Below are 17,507 nucleotides of genomic sequence, written 5' to 3' on the forward strand. Positions count from 1 at the left end.
CTTATTGACGATGAAACACAGAAATTGCATCGGAATTAAATACAAAGGGCACAATGCCGACTAAAGTACAAGAGGACTGACACTCTAACTATCTATGATTTGAACCTCTCCTGTGAGTCCAGTTTTAGAGTCCGATGCTTCACTTCAGGTTTACTGTATACCTTGCACATTCTTATTGACGATGAAACACAGAGATTGCATCCGAATTTAATACAATAGGCACAATGCCGACTTAAATACAAGAGGACTGACACTCCCACTTTCTATGATTCGAACCTCTCCTGTGATTCCAGTTTTAGATTCCGATGTTTCACTTCAGGTTTACTGTATACCTTGCACCTTTTTATTGACGATGAAACACAGAAATTTCATCGGAATTTAATACAAAAGGCACAATGCCGACTTAAGTACAAGAGGACTGACACTCTCACTTTCTATGATTTGAACCTCTCCTGTGAGTCCAGTTTTAGATTCAGATGCTTCACTTGAGGTTTACAGTATACCTTGCACCTTCTTATTGACGATGAAACACAGAAATTGCATCGGAATTTAATACAAAAGGCACAATGCCGACTTAAGCACAAGAGGACTGACAATCTGACTTTCTATGATTTGAACCTCTCCTGTGATTCCCGTTTTAGATTCCGATGTTTCACTTCAAGTTTACTGTATACCTTGCACCTTCTTATTGACGATGAAACACAGAAATTGCATCGCAATTTAATACAAAAGGCACAATGCCGACTTAAGTACAAGAGGACTGACACTCTCACTTTCTATGATTGAACCTCTCCTGTGAGTCCAGTTTTAGATTCCGATGCTCCACTTCAGGTTTACTTTATACCTTGCACATTCTTATTGACGATGAAACACAGAAATTGCATCGGAATTAAGACAAAAGGCACAATGCCGACTTAAGTACAAGCGGATTGACACTCTCACTATCTATGATTTGCACCGCTCCTGTGAGTCCAGTTTTAGATTCAGATGCTTCACTTTAGGTTTACTGTATACCTTGCACCTTCTTATTGACGATGAAACACAGAAATTGCATCCGAATTTAATACAAAAGGCACAATACCGACTTAAGTACAAGAGGACTGACCCTCTCCATTTCTATGATTTGAACCTCTCCTGTGAGTCCAGTTTTAGATTCCGATGCTGCACTTCAGGTTTACTGTATCCCTTGGACCTTCTTATTGACGATGAAACACAGAAATTTCATCGGAATTTAATACAAAATGCACAATGGTGACTTAAGTACAAGAGGACTGACACTCTCACTTTCTATGATTTGAACGTCTCCTGTGACTCCAGTATTAGATTCCGATGCTTCACTTCAGGTTTACTGTATACCTTGCACCTTCTTATTGACGATGAAACACAGAAATTGCATCCGAATTTAATACAAAAGGCACAATGCCGACTTAAGCACAAGAGGACTGGCACTTTCCCTCTCTATGATTTGAACCTCTCCGGTGAGTCCAGTTTTAGATTCCGATGCTTCACTTCAGGTTTAATTTATACCTTGCACCTTCTTATTGACGATGAAACTCAGAAATTTCATCGGAATTTAATACAAAAGGCACAATGCCGACTTAAGTAAAAGAGGACTGTCACTCTGTCTTTGTATGATTTGAACCTCTCCTGTGAGTCCAGTTTTAGAATCCGATGCTTCACTTCAGGCTTACTGTATCCCCTGGACCTTCTTATTGACAATGATACACAGAAATTGCATCCGAATTTAACACAAAAGGCACAATGCCGACCAAAGTACAAGAGGACTGATACTCTCCATTTCTATGATTTGAACCTCTCCTGTGTGTCCAGTTTAAGATTCCGATGCTTCACTTCAGGTCTACTGTATCCCTTGGACGTTCTTATTGACGATGAAACACAGAAATTGCATCGGAATTAAATTCAAAAGGCACAATGCCGACTTAAGTACAAGAGGTCTGACACTCTCACTTTCTATGATTTGAACGTCTCCTGTGACTCCAGTTTTAGATTCCGATGCTTCACTTCAGGTTTACTGTATACCTTGCACCTTCTTATTGACGATGACACACAGAAATTGCATCTGAATTTAGTACAAGAGGCACAATGCCGACTTAAGTACAAGAGGACTGACACTATCACTTTCTATGATTTGAACCTCTCCTGTAAGTCCAGTTTTAGATTCCGATGCTTCACTTCAGGTTTACTGTATACCTTGCACCTTCTTATTGACGATGAAACACAGAAATTGTATCTGAATTTAATACAAAAGGCACAATGCCGTCTTAAATACAAGAGGACTGACACTCTCACTTTCTATGATTTGAACCTCTATTGTGATTCCAGTTTTAGATTCCGATGTTTCACTTCAAGTTTACTGTATACCTTGCACCTTCTTATTGACGATGAAACACAGAAATTGCATCGGAATTTAATAAAGTATTCACAATGCCGACTTAAGTACAAGAGGACTGACTCTCTCACTTTCTATGATTTGAACCTCTCGTGTGAGTCCAGTTTTAGATTCAGATGCTTCACTTCAGGTTAACTGTATACCTTGCACCTTCTTATTGACGATGAAACACAGAAATTGCATCGGAATTAATACAAAAGGCACAATTCCGACTTACGTACATGCGGACTGACACTCTCACTATCTATGATTTGAACCTCTCCTGTGAGTCCAGTTTTAGATTCAGATGCTTCACTTCAGGTTAACTGTATACCTTGCACCTTCTTATTGACGATGAATCACAGAAATTTCATCGGAATTTAATACAAACGGCACAATGCCGACTTAAGTAAAAGAGGACAGTCACTCTGTCTTTGTATGATTTGAACCTCTCCTGTGAGTCCAGTTTTAGATTCCGATGCTTCACTTCAGGTTTGCTGTATCCCTTGGACCTTCTTATTGACGATGAAACACAGAAACTGCATCCGAATTTAACACAAAAGGCACAATGCCGACTAAAGTACAAGAGGACTGACACTCTCTATTGCTATGATTTGAACCTCTCCTGTGAGTCCAGTTTTAGATTCCGATGCTTCACTTCAGGTCTACTGTATCCCTTGGTCGTTCTTATTGACGATGAAACACAGAAATTGCATCGGAATTAAATTCAAAAGGCACAATGCCGACTTAGGTACAAGAGGACTGGCACTCTCACTTTCTATGATTTGAACGTCTCCTGTGATTCCAGTATTATATTCCGATGCTTCACTTCAGGTTTATTGTATACCTTGCACCTTCTTATTGACGATGAAACACAGGAATTGCATCCGAATTTAATACAAAATGCACAATGGTGACTGAAGTAGAAGACGACTGAAACTCTCCCTTTCTATGATTTGAACCTCTCCGGTGAGTCCAGTTTTAGATTTCGATGCTTCACTTTAGGTTTACTGTATACCTTGCACCTTCTTATTGACGATGAAACACAGAAATTGCATCGGAATTAAATACAAAGGGCACAATGCCGACTAAAGTACAAGAGGACTGACACTCTAACTATCTATGATTTGAACCTCTCCTGTGAGTCCAGTTTTAGAGTCCGATGCTTCACTTCAGGTTTAATGTATATCTTGCACGTTCTTATTGACGATGAAACACAGAAATTGCATCGGAATTTAATACAAAAGGCACAATGCCGACTTAAGTACAAGAGGACTGACACTCTCACTTTCTATGATTTGAACCTCTCCTGTGATTCCAGTATTAGATTCCGATGCTTCACTTCAGGTTTACTGTATACCTTGCACCTTCTTATTGACGATGAAACACAGAAATTGCATCGGAATTTAATACAAAAGGCACAATGCCGACTTAAGTACAAAAGGACTGACGCTCTCACTTCCTATGATTTGAACCACTCCTGTGAGTCCAGTTATAGATTCCGATGCTTCACTTCAGGTTTAATGTATACCTTGCACCTTCTTATTGACGATGAAACACAGAAATTGCATCGGAATTTAATACAAAAGGCACAATGCCGACTTAAGTACAAGAGGACTGACACTCACACTTTCTATGATTTGAACCTCTCCTGTGGGTCCAGTTTTAGATTCCAATGCTTCACTTCAGGCTTACTGTATACCTTGCACCTTCATATTGACGATGAAACACAGAAATTCCATCCGAATTTAATACAAAAGGCACAATGCCGACTTAAGTACAAGAGGACTGACACTCTCACTTTCTATGATTTGAACAACTTCTGTGAGTCCTGTTTTAGATTCAGATGCTTCACTTCAGTTTTACTGTATACCTTGCATCTTCTTAATGACGAAGGATCACAGAAATTGCATCCGAATTTAACACAAAAGGCACAATGCCGACTTAAGTACAAGAGGTCTGACACTCTCACTTTCTATGATTTGAACCTCTCCTGTGAGTCCAGTTTTAGATTCCGATGCTTCACTTCAGGTTTACTGTATACCTTGCACCTTCTTATTGACGATGAAACACAGAAATAGATCCGAATTTAATACAAAAGGCACAATGCCAACTTAAGTACAAGAGGACTGACACTCTCACTTTCTATGATTTGAACCTCTCCTGTGAGTCCAGTTTTAGATTCCGATGCTTCACTTCAGGTCTACTGTATCCCTTGGACGTTCTTATTGACGATGAAACACAGAAATTGCATCGGAATTAAATTCAAAAGGCACAATGCCGACTTAAGTACAATAGGACTGACACTCTCACTTTCTATGATTTGAACCTCTCCGGTGAGTCCAGTTTTAGATTCCGATGCATCACTTCAGGTTTACTGTATACCTTGCACCTCCTTATTGACGATGAAACACAGAAATTGCATCGGAAATTAATACTAAAAACACAATGCCGACTTAAGTACAGGAGGACTGACACTCTAACTTTCTATGATTTGAACCTCTCCTGTGAGTCCAGTTTTAGATTCCGATGCTTCACTTCAGGTTTGCTGTATACCTTGTACCTTCATATTGACGATGAAACACAGAAATTGCATCCGAATTTAATACAAAAGGCACAATGCTGACTTAAGTACAAGAGGACTGACACTCTCCCTTTCTATGATTTGAACCCCTCCTGTGAGTCCAGTTTTTGATTCCGATGCTTCACTTCAGGTTTGCTGTATCCCTTGGACCTTCTTATTGACGATGAAACACAGAAATTTCATCGGAATTTAATACAAAAGGCACAATGCCGACTTAACTAAAAGAGGACTGTCACTCTCACTATCTATGATTTGAACCTCTCCTGTGAGTCCAGTTTTAGATTCCGATTCTTCACTTCAGGTTTACTGTATACCTTGCACCTTCTTGTTGACGATGAAACACAGAAATTGCATCGGAATTTAATACAATAGGCACAATGCCGACTTAAATACAAGAGGACTGACACTCTCACTTTCTATGATTCGAACATCTCCTGTGATTCCAGTTTTATATTCCGATGTTTCACTTCAGGTTTACTGTATACCTTGCACCTTCTTATTGACGATGAAACACAGAAATTGCATCGGAATTTAATACAAAAGGCACAATGCCGACTTAAGTACAAGAGGACTGACACTCACACTTTCTATGATTGAACCTCTCCTGTGAGTCCAGTTTTAGATTCCGATGCTTCACTTCAGGTTTAATTTATACCTTGCACCTTCTTATTGACAATGAAACTCAGAAATTTCATCGGAATTTAATACAAAAGGCACAATGCCGACTTAAGTAAAAGAGGACTGTCACTCTGTCTTTGTATGATTTGAACCTCTCCTGTGAGTCCAGTTTTAGATTCCGATGCTTCACTTCACGTTTACTGCATACCTTGAACCTTGTTATTGACGATGAAACACAGATATTGCGTCGGAATTTAATACAAGAAGCACAATGCCGACTTAAGTGCAAGAGGACTGACACTCTCTTTTTCTATGATTTAAACCTCTCCTGTGAGTCCAGTTTTAGATTCAGATGCTTCACTTCAGGTTAACTGTATACCTTGCACCTTCTTATTGACGATGAATCACAGAAATTTCATCGGAATTTAATACAAACGGCACAATGCCGACTTAAGTAAAAGAGGACTGTCACTCTGTCTTTGTATGATTTGAACCTCTCCTGTGAGTCCAGTTTTAGATTCCGATGCTTCACTCCAGGTTTACTGTATCCCTTGGACCTTCTTATTGACGATGAATCACAGAAACTGCATCCGAATTTAACACAAAAGGCACAATGCCGACTAAAGTACAAGAGGACTGACACTCTAACTATATATGATTTGAACCTCTCCTGTGAGTCCAGTTTTAGAGTCCGATGCTTCACTTCAGGTTTAATGAATATCTTGCACATTCTTATTGACGATGAAACACAGAAATTGCATCGGAATATAATACAAAAGGCACAATGCCGACTTAAGTACAAGAGGACTGACACTCTCACTTTCTATGATTTGAACCTCTCCTGTGATTCCAGTATTAGATTCCGATGCTCCACTTCAGGTTTACTGTATACCTTGCACCTTCTTATTGACGATGAAACACAGAAATTGCATCGGAATTTAATACAAAAGGCGCAATGCCGACTTAAGTACAAAAGGACTGACACTCTCACTTTCTATGATTTGAACCACTCCTGTGAGTCCAGTTTTAGATTCCGATGCTTCACTTCAGGTTTTATGTATACCTTTCACCTTCTTATTGACGATGAAACACAGAAATTGCATCGGAATTTAATACAAAAGGCACAATGCCGACTTAAGTACAAGAGGACTGACACTCACACTTTCTATGATTTGAACCTCTCCTGTGAGTCCAGTTTTAGATTCCAATGCTTCACTTCAGGGTTACTGTATACCTTGCACCTTCATATTGACGATGAAACACAGAAATTTCATCCGAATTTAATACAAAAGGCACAATGCCGACTTAAGTACAAGAGGTCTGACACTCTCACATTCTATGATTTGAACCACTCCTGTGAGTCCAGTTTTAGATTCCGATGCTTCACTTCAGGTTTACTGTATACCTTGCACCTTCTTATTGACGATGAAACACAGAAATAGCATCCGAATTTAATACAAAAAGCACAATGCCGACTTAAGTACAAGAGGACTGACACTCTCACTTTCTATGATTTGAACCTCTCCTGTGAGTCCAGTTTTAGATTCCGATGCTTCACTTCAGGTCTACTGTATCCCTTGGACGTTCTTATTGACGATGAAACACAGAAATTGCATCGGAATTAAATTCAAAAGGCACAATGCCGACTTAAGTACAATAGGACTGACACTCTCACTTTCTATGATTTGAACGTCTCCTGTGACTCCAGTATTAGATTCCGATGCTTCACTTCAGGTTTACTGTATACCATGCACCTTGTTATTGACGATGAAACACAGAAATTGCATCCGAATTTAATACAAAAGGCACAATGGTGACTTAAGTACAAGACGACAGACACTCTCACTTTCTATGATTTGAACCTCTCCTGTGAGTCCAGTTTTAGATTCCGATGCATCACTTCAGGTTTACTGTATACATTGCACCTCCTTATTGACGATGAAACACAGAAATTGCATCGGAAATTAATACTAAAAACACAATGCCGACTTAAGTACAAGAGGACTGACACTCTAACTTTCTATGATTTGAACCTCTCCTGTGAGTCCAGTTTTAGATTCCGATGCTTCACTTCAGGTTTGCTGTATACCTTGCACCTTCATATTGACGATGAAACACAGAAATTGCATCCGAATTTAATACAAAAGGCACAATGCCGACTTAAGTACAAGAGGACTGAGACTCTCCCTTTCTATGATTTGAACCCCTCCTGTGAGTCCAGTTTTAGATTCCGATGCTTCACTTCAGGTTTGCTGTATCCCTTGGTCCTTCTTATTGACGATGAAACACAGAAATTTCATCGGAATTTAATACAAAAGGCACAATGCCGACTTAACTAAAAGAGGACTGTCACTCTCACTATCTATGATTTGAACCTCTCCTGTGAGTCCAGTTTTAGATTCCGATGCTTCACTTCAGGTTTACTGTATACCTTGCACCTTCTTGTTGACGATGAAACACAGAAATTGCATCGGAATTTAATACAATAGGCACAATGCCGACTTAAATACAAGAGGACTGACACTCTCACTTTCTATGATTCGAACATCTCCTGTGATTCCAGTTTTAGATTCCGATGTTTCACTTCAGGTTTACTGTATACCTTGCACCTTCTTATTGACGATGAAACACAGAAATTGCATCGGAATTTAATACAAAAGGCACAATGCCGACTTAAGTACAAGAGGACTGACACTCTCACTTTCTATGATTTGATCCTCTCCTGTGAGTCCAGTTTTTGATTCAGATGCTTCACTGCAGGTTTACATTATACCTTGCACCTTCTTATTGACGATGAAACACAGAAATTGCTTCGGAATTTTATACAAAAGGCACAATGCCGACTTAAGTATAAGAGGACTGACACTCTGACTTTCTATGATTTGAACCTCTCCTGTGATTCCAGTTTTAGATTCCGATGTTTCACTTCAAGTTTACTGTATACCTTGCACCTTCTTATTGACGATGAAACACAGAAATTGCATCGGAATTTAATACAAAAGGCACAATGCCGACTTAAGTACAAGAGGACTGACACTCTCACTTTCTATGATTGAACCTCTCCTGTGAGTCCAGTTTTAGATTCCGATGCTTCACTTCAGGTTTAATTTATACCTTGCACCTTCTTATTGACGATGAAACACAGAAATTGCATCGGAATTAATACAAAAGGCACAATGCCGACTTAAGTAGAAACGGACTGACACTCTCACTATCTATGATTCGCACCTCTCCTGTGAGTCCAGTTTTAGATTCAGATGCTTCACTTCGGGTTTACTGTATACCTTGCACCTTCTTATTGATGATGAAACACAGAAATTGCATCCGAATTTAATACAAAAGGCACAATACTGACTTAAGTACAAGAGGACTGAGCCTCTCCATTTCTATGATTTGAACCTCTCCTGTGAGTCCAGTTTTAGATTCCGATGCTGCACTTCAGGTTTACTGTATCCCTTGGACGTTCTTATTGACGATGAAACACAGAAATTGCATCGGAAATTAATACTAAAAACACAATGCCGACTTAAGTACAAGAGGACTGACCCTCTCACTTTCTATGATTTGAACCTCTCCTGTGAGTCCAGTTTTAGATTCCGATGCTTCACTTCAGGTTTACTGTATACCTTGCACCTTCTTATTGACGATGACACACAGAAATTGCCTCCGAATTTAGTACAAGAGGCACAATGCTGACTTAAGTACAAGAGGACTGACACTCTCACTTTCTATGATTTGAACCTCTCCTGTGACTCCAGTTTTAGATTCCGATGCTTCACTTCAAGTTTACTGTATACCTTGCACCTTGTTATTGACGATAAAACACAGAAATTTCATCGGAATTTAATAGAAAAGGCACAATGCCGATTTAAGTAAAAGAGCACTGTCACTCTCTCTTTCTATGATTTGAACCCCTCCTGTGAGTCCAGTTTTGCATTCCGATGCTTCACTTCAGGTTTACTGTATACCTTGCACCTTCTTATTGACGATGAAACACAGAAATTGCATCGGAATTTAATACAAAAGGCACAATGCCCACTTAAGTACAAGAGGACTGACACTCCCACTTTCTATGATTTGAAGCTCTCCTGTGATTCCAGTTTTAGATTCCGAAGCTTCACTTCAGGTTTACTGTATACCTTGCACCTTCTTATTGACGATGAAACACAGAAATTGCATCGGAATTTAATACAAAAGGCACAATGCCGACTTAAGTACAAAAGGACTGACACTCTCATTTTCTATGATTTGAACCACTCTTGTGAGTCCAGTTTTAGATTCCGATGCTTCACTTCAGGTTTAATGTATACCTTGCACCTTCTTATTGACGATTAAACACGGAAATTGGATCGGAATTTAATACAAAAGGCACAATGCCGACTTAAGTACAAGAGGACTGACACTCTCACTTGCTATGATTTGAACCTCTCCTGTGAGTCCAGTTTTAGATTCCAATCCTTCACTTCAGGTTTACAGTATACCTTGCACCTTCATATTGACGATGAAACACAGAAATTTCATCCGAATTTAATACAAAAGGCACAATGCCGACTTAAGTACAAGAGGACTGACACTCTCACTTTCTATGATTTGAACAACTTCTGTGAGTCCTGTTTTAGATTCAGATGCTTCACTTCAGGTTTACTGTATACCTTGCACCTTCTTGTTGACGAAGGATCACAGAAATTGCATCCGAATTTAATACAAAAGGCACAATGCCGACTTAAGTACAAGAGGTCTGATACTCTCACTTTCTATGATTTGAACCTCTCCTGTGAGTCCAGTTTTAGATTCCGATGCTTCACTTCAGGTTTACTGTATACCTTGCACCTTCTTATTGACGATGAAACACAGAAATAGCATCCGAATTTAATACAAAAGGCACAATGCCGACTTAAGTACAAGAGGAATGACACTCTCACTTTCTATGATTTGAACCTCTCCTGTGAGTCCAGTTTTAGATTCCGATTCTTCACTTCAGGTTTACTGTATACCTTGCACCTTCTTATTGACGATGAAACACAGAAATTTCAACGGAATTTAATACAAAAGGCACAATGCCGACTTAAGTAAAAGAGGACTGTCACTCTCGCTTTCTATGATTTTAACCTCTCCTGTGAGTCCAGTTTTCGATTCCGATGCTTCACTTCAGGTTTACTGTATACCTTGCACCTTCTTATTGACGATGAAACACAGAAATTGCATCCGAATTTAATACAAAAGGCACAATGACGACTTAAATACAAAAGGACTAACACTCTCACTTTTTATGATTTGAAACTCTCCTGTGATACCAGTTTTAGATTCTGATGTTTCACTTCAGGTTTACTGTATACCTTGCACCTTCTTATTGACGATGAAACACAGAAATTGCATCGGAATTTAATACAAAATTCACAATGCCGACTTAAGTACAAATGGACTGACACTCTCACTATCTTTGATTTGAACCTCTCCTGTGTGTCCAGTATTAGATTCTGATGCTTCACTTCAGGTTTACTGTATACCTTGCTCCTTCTTATTGACGATGAAACACAGAAATTGCATCCGAATTTAATACAAAAGGCACAATGCCGACTTAAGTACAAGAGGACTGACACTCTCACTTTCAATGATTTGAACCTCTCCTGTGAGTCCAGTTTTAGATTCCGGTGCTTCACTTCAGGTTTACTGTATCCCTTGGACCTTCCTATTGACGATGAAACACAGAAATTTCATTGGAATTTAATACAAAAGGGACAGTGCCGACTTAAGTAAAAGAGGACTGTCACTCTCTCTTTGTATGATTTGAACCTCTCCTGTGAGTCCAGTTTTAGATTCCGATGCTTCACTTCAGGTTTGCTGTATACCTTGCACCTTCTTATTGACAATGAAACACAGAAATTGCATCCTAATTTAATACAAAAGGCACAATGCCGACTTAAGTACAAGAGGACTGACACCTTCACTTCCTATGATTGGAACCTCTCCTGTGATTCCAATTTTAGATTCCGATGCTTCACTTCAGGTTTACTGTATACTTTGCACCTTCTTATAGACGATGAAATACAAAAATTGCATCGGAATTAAAATCAAAAGGCACAATGTCGACTTAAGTACAAGAGGACACACACTCTCTCTCTCTCTCTATGATTTTAACCTCCCCTGTGAGTCCAGTTTTAGATTCCGATGCTTCACTTCAGGTTTACTGTATACCTTGCACCTTCTTATTGACGATGAAACACAGAAATTGCATCCGAATTTAATACAAAAGGCACAATGCCGACTTAAGTACAAGAGGACTGACACTCTCACTTTCTATGATTTGAACCTCTCCTGTGAGTCCAGTTTTAGATTCCGATGCTTCACTTCAGGTTTACTGTATACCTTGCACCTTCGTATTGACGATGAAACACAGAAATTGCATCGGAATTTAATACAAAAGGCACAATGCCGACTTAAGTAAAAGAGGACTGTCACTCTGTCTTTGTATGATTTTAACCTCTCCTGTGAGTCCAGTTTTCGATTCCGATGCTTCACTTCAGGTTAACTGTATACCTTGCACCTTCTTATTAACGATGAAACACAGAAATTGCATCCGAATTTAATAGAAAAGACACAATGCCGACTTAGGTACAAGAGGACTGACACTCTCACTTTCTATGATTTGAACCTCTCCTGTGAGTCCAGTTTTAGATTCCAATCCTTCACTTCAGGTTTACAGTATACCTTGCACCTTCATATTGACGATGAAACACAGAAATTTCATCCGAATTTAATACAAAAGGCACAATGCCGTCTTAAGTACAAGAGGACTGACACTCTCACTTTCTATGATTTGAACAACTTCTGTGAGTCCTGTTTTAGAATCAGATGCTTCACTTCAGGTTTACTGTATACCGTGCACCTTCTTGTTGACGAAGGATCACAGAAATTGCATCCGAATTTAATACAAAAGGCACAATGCCGACTTAAGTACAAGAGGTCTGATACTCTCACTTTCTATTATTTGAACCTCTCCTGTGAGTCCAGTTTTAGATTCCGATGCTTCACTTCAGGTTTACTGTATACCTTGCACCTTCTTATTGACGATGAAACACAGAAATAGCATCCGAATTTAATACAAAAGGCTCAATGCCGACTTAAGTACAAGAGGAATGACACTCTCACTTTCTATGATTTGAATCTCTCCTGTGAGTCCAGTTTTAGATTCCGTGGCTTCACTTCAGGTTTACTGTATACCTAGCACCTTCTTATTGACGATGAAACACAGAAATTGCATCCGAATTTAATAGAAAAGACACAATGCCGACTTAGGTACAAGAGGACTGACACTCTCACTTTCTATGATTTGAACCTCTCCTGTGAGTCCAGTTTTAGATTCCGATTCTTCACTTGAGGTTTACTGTATACCTTGCACCTTCTTATTGACGATGAAACACAGAAATTTCAACGGAATTTAATACAAAAGGCACAATGCCGACTTAAGTAAAAGAGGACTGTCACTCTCGCTTTCTATGATTTAAACCTCTCCTGTGAGTCCAGTTTTCGATTCCGATGCTTCACTTCAGGTTTACTGTATACCTTGCACCTTCTTATTGACGATGAAACATAGAAATTGCATCCGAATTTAATACAAAAGGCACAATGACGACTTAAATACAAAAGGACTAACACTCTCACTTTTTATGATTTGAAACTCTCCTGTGATACCAGTTTTAGATTCCGATGTTTCACTTCAGGTTTACTGTATACCTTGCACCTTCTTATTGACGATGAAACACAGAAATTGCATCGGAATTTAATACAAAATTCACAATGCCGACTTAAGTACAAATGGATTGACACTCTCACTATCTTTGATTTGAACCTCTCCTGTGAGTCCAGTATTAGATTCTGATGCTTCACTTCAGGTTTACTGTATACCTTGCTCCTTCTTATTGACGATGAAACACAGAAATTGCATCCGAATTTAATACAAAAGGCACAATGCCGACTTAAGTACAAGAGGAATGACACTCTCACTTTCTATGATTTGAACCTCTCCTGTGAGTCCAGTTTTAGATTCCGTGGCTTCACTTCAGGTTTACTGTATACCTTGCACCTTCTTATTGACGATGAAACACAGAAATTGCATCCGAATTTAATACAAAAGACACAATGCCGACTTAGGTACAAGAGGACTGACACTCTCACTTTCTATGATTTGAACCTCTCCTGTGAGTCCAGTTTTAGATTCCGATTCTTCACTTCAGGTTTACTGTATACCTTGCACCTTCTTATTGACGATGAAACACAGAAATTTCAACGGAATTTAATACAAAAGGCACAATGCCGACTTAAGTAAAAGAGGACTGTCACTCTCGCTTTCTATGATTTTAACCTCTCCTGTGAGTCCAGTTTTCGATTCCGATGCTTCACTTCAGGTTTACTGTATACCTTGCACCTTCTTATTGACGATGAAACACAGAAATTGCATCCGAATTTAATACAAAAGCACAATGACGACTTAAATACAAAAGGACTAACACTCTCACTTTTTATGATTTGAAACTCTCCTGTGATACCAGTTTTAGATTCCGATGTTTCACTTCAGGTTTACTGTATACCTTGCACCTTCTTATTGACGATGAAACACAGATATTGCATCGGAATTTAATACAAAATTCACAATGCCGACTTAAGTACAAATGGACTGACACTCTCACTATCTTTGATTTGAACCTCTCCTGTGAGTCCAGTATTAGATTCTGATGCTTCACTTCAGGTTTACAGTATACCTTGCTCCTTCTTATTGACGATGAAACACAGAAATTGCATCCGAATTTAATACAAAAGGCAAAATGCCGACTTAAGTACAAGAGGACTGACACTCTCACTTTCTATGATTTGAACCTCTCCTGTGAGTCCAGTTTTAGATTCCGATGCTTCACTTCAGGTTTACTGTATCCCTTGGACCTTCCTATTGACGATGAAACACAGAAATTTCATTGGAATTTAATACAAAAGGGACAGTGCCGACTTAAGTAAAAGAGGACTGTCACTCTCTCTTTGTATGATTTGAACCTCTCCTGTGAGTCCAGTTTTAGATTCCGATGCTTCACTTCAGGTTTGCTGTATACCTTGCACCTTCTTATTGACAATGAAACACAGAAATTGCATCGTAATTTAATACAAAAGGCACAATGCCGAATTAAGTACAAGAGGACTGACACCTTCACTTCCTATGATTTGAACCTCTCCTGTGATTCCAATTTTAGATTCCGATGCTTCACTTCAGGTTTACTGTATACTTTGCACCTTCTTATAGACGATGAAATACAAAAATTGCATCGGAATTAAAATCAAAAGGCACAATGTCGACTTAAGTACAAGAGGACACACACTCTCTGTCTCTATGATTTTAACCTCCCCTGTGAGTCCAGTTTTAGATTCCGATGCTTCACTTCAGGTTTACTGTATACCTTGCACCTTCTTATTGACGATGAAACACAGAAATTGCATCCGAATTTAATACAAAAGGCACAATGCCGACTTAAGTACAAGAGGACTGACACTCTCACTTTCTATGATTTGAACCTCTCCTGTGAGTCCAGTTTTAGATTCCGATGCTTCACTTCAGGTTTACTGTATACCTTGCACCTTCGTATTGACGATGAAACACAGAAATTGCATCGGAATTTAATACAAAAGGCACAATGCCGACTTAAGTAAAAGAGGACTGTCACTCTGTCTTTGTATGATTTTAACCTCTCCTGTGAGTCCTGTTTTCGATTCCGATGCTTCACTTCAGGTTTACTGTATACCTTGCACCTTCTTATTAACGATGAAACACAGAAATTGCATCCGAATTTAATACATCAGGCACAATGCCGACTTAAGTACAAGAGGGCTGACCCTCTCCCTTTCTATGATTTGAACCTCTCCTGTGAGTCCAGTTTTAGATGCCGATGCTTCACTTCAGGTTTACTGTATCCCTTGGACCTTCTTATTGACGATGAAACACAGAAATTTCATTGGAATTTAATACAAAAGGCACAATGCCGACTTAAGTAAAAGAGGACTGTCATTCTCTCTTTGTATGATTTGAACCTCTCCTGTGAGTCCAGTTTTAGATTCCGATGCTTCACTTCAGGTTTACTGTATACCTTGCACCTTCTTATTGGCAATGAAACACAGAAATTGCATCGGAATTTAATACAAAAGGCACAATGCCGACTTAAGTACAAGAGGACTGTCACTCTCACTTTCTGTGATTTGAACCTCTCCTGTGAGTCCAGTTTTAGATTCCGATGCTTCACTTCAGGTTTACTGTATGCCTTCCACCTTCTTATTGACGATGAAACACAGAAATGTCAACGGAAGTTAATACAAAAGGCACAATGCCGACTTAAGTAAAAGAGGACTGTCACTCTCCCTTTCTATGATTTGAACCTCTCCTGTGAGTCCAGTTTTAGATTCCGATGCTTCACTTCAGGTTTACTGTGTACCTTGCACCATCTTATTGACGATGAAACATAGAAATTGCATCCGAAATTAAAACAAAAGGCACAATGCCGACTTAAGCACAAGAGGACTGACACTCTCCCTTTCTATGATTTGAACCTCTCCTGTGAGTCCAGTTTTAGATTCCGATGCTTCAGATCAGGTTTACTGTATCCCTTGAACCTTCTTATTAACGATGAAACACAGAAATAGCATCGGAATTTAATACAAAAGGCACAATGCCGACTTAAGTACAAGAGGACTGTCACGCTCTCATTCTATGATTTGAACCTCTCCTGTGACTCCAGTTTTAGATTCCGATGCTTCACTTCAGGTTTACTGTATACCTTGCCCCTTCTAATTGACGATGAATCACAGAAATTGCATCGGAATTTAATACAAAATGCACAATGCCGACTTAAGTACAAGACGACTGACACTCTCACTTTCTATGATTTGAACCTCTCCTGTGAGTCCAGTTTTAGATTCCGATTCTTCAGTTCAGGTTTACTGTATACCTTGCACCTTCTTATCGACGATGAAACACAGATATTTCATCGGAATTTAATACAAAAGGCACAATGCAGTCATAAGTAAACGAGGACTGTCACTCTCTCTTTCTATGATTTGTACCTCTCCAGTGATTCCAGTTTTACATTCAGATGCTTCACTTCAGGTTTACTGTATACCTTGCACCTTCTTATTGACGATGAAACGCAGAAGTAACATCAGAATTTAATACAAAAGGCACAATGCCGACTTAAGTACAAGAGGACTGACACTCTCACCTTCTATGATTTGAACCTCCCCTGTGAGTCCAGTTTTAGAATCTGATGCTTCATTTAAGGTTTACTGTATACCTTGCACCTTCTTGTTGACGATGGAACACAGTAATTGCATCCGAATTTAATACAAAAGGCACAATGCCGACTTAAGTACAAGAGCACTGACACTCTCACTTTCTATGATTTGATCCTCTCCTGAGATTCCAGTCTTTGATTCCGATGCTTCACTTCAGGTTTACCTTATACCTTGCACCTTCTTATTGACGATGAAACACAGAAATTGCATCCGAATTTAATACAAAAGGCACAATGCCGACTTAAGTACAAGAGGACTTACACTCTCACTTTCTATGATTTGAACCTCTCCTGTGAGTCCAGTTTTAGATTCCGATGCTTCACTTCAGGTTTACTGTGTACCTTGTACCATCTTATTGACGATGAAACATAGAAATTGCATCCGAAATTAAAACAAAAGGCACAATGCCGACTTAAGTACAAGAGGACTGTCACTCTCACTTTCTGTGATTTGAACCTCTCCTGTGAGTCCAGTTTTAGATTCCGATGCTTCACTTCAGGTTTACTGTATGCCTTCCACCTTCTTATTGACGATGAAACACAGAAATGTCAACGGAAGTTAATACAAAAGGCACAATGCCGACTTAAGTAA

Source organism: Schistocerca serialis, unplaced genomic scaffold, assembly GCF_023864345.2.
Source record: "Schistocerca serialis cubense isolate TAMUIC-IGC-003099 unplaced genomic scaffold, iqSchSeri2.2 HiC_scaffold_1393, whole genome shotgun sequence".
NCBI classification, from domain to species: domain Eukaryota; kingdom Metazoa; phylum Arthropoda; class Insecta; order Orthoptera; family Acrididae; genus Schistocerca; species Schistocerca serialis.